General features: G+C 37.5%; 1 protein-coding gene across 4 annotated transcripts in view; it reads left to right on the plus strand.

The window, feature by feature from the left end:
* Positions 1 to 1,040, plus strand: part of ARHGEF9 (Cdc42 guanine nucleotide exchange factor 9) — a 177,813-nt gene that overhangs the window by 145,858 nt on the left and 30,915 nt on the right. The gene's annotated exons all lie outside the window — the stretch shown is intronic.

Consider the following 1,040-nt stretch of genomic DNA (forward strand, 5'->3'; position numbering starts at 1 on the left):
AGTAAAATGCCCTGGAAATGGTGATAGGTTAAGAAAATGGAGAAAACTCTTGTGGTGGTTGCTTTATGATTAGAAGCCCATACATTAAGCTGAAGTTAGAGATGTTATTTGCACATTTAAAATGAGTGCCCACTTAAAGGTATTTCTGAACCAACCCTGTGTGTAGTGATGGTATAATTAAGGAGCTGAGAAACACAGGCAAGGCAAAGTCAGCCAGGGATTCCTCACTAGCAGGCCTTCAGTCTCCTACATTTTTGCCATGTGTTTTAAAAAAAAAGACGTACTAAAATGATGTTCTCCTTTTCATCCCTGATTTTTTAAAAATCATTGTATGAATATAATCTGTAAATAGGGTTTTTGAAGCAGATCAAGGGCAAATGTTTTTGTAAATCCCTCTCTATGCTGTCATGGATCCATGTGTTTAGCAAGTAGATACTTAGAGTGATGGAACAGCCTTTCTTCTTCCTTATAGTCATGAAGATTTGGAACAACTCCGCATTCAAGTCAATGGGATCATACTGTGTAAATTAGTATATGGGAAAGAAATATAGGTGCCTCACCTTCTCATTGTGTATCCTCGTTGACTGAATTAGTTTCATTGGTGTAATGAAGGTTGGATTCAACCCTGGATCTCTTGATAAAACGTATAAATGCAGCAGTCATGGCTGGGTCTTAAATTATGACTGGCTGTGAGAGCAGAGAATGCAGACGATTTGCTTGATTGTTTTGTTGTTTACTTAGTTACTGACATGCAAGCCTCATTTTCAGAATTAGAAAACTGCTCTCAAGGAGGCACAGGACCATCAGATTGAGTATATTCCATGTGATGAGCTAATGTGTGTCATTTGTAAAAAATGCCAAGACCCTCATTGTAAATAAATCTAGATTAAGGACAGATCAATTCCAAGTCAGTGAATATTCATGTGTGAGTGGAAAGCCAAGGTGACCTCCACATGGGATCTGTGGAATAGCAGTTTCTTTTTTATTAGCTCAGTTGATAATTCGTTTTTATTTGGCCATATCCATGATAATTCATTCCT

The sequence above is a fragment of the Antrostomus carolinensis genome, unplaced genomic scaffold, assembly GCF_000700745.2.
Source record: "Antrostomus carolinensis isolate BGI_N321 unplaced genomic scaffold, ASM70074v2 scaffold3989, whole genome shotgun sequence".
Lineage (NCBI taxonomy): Eukaryota > Metazoa > Chordata > Aves > Caprimulgiformes > Caprimulgidae > Antrostomus > Antrostomus carolinensis.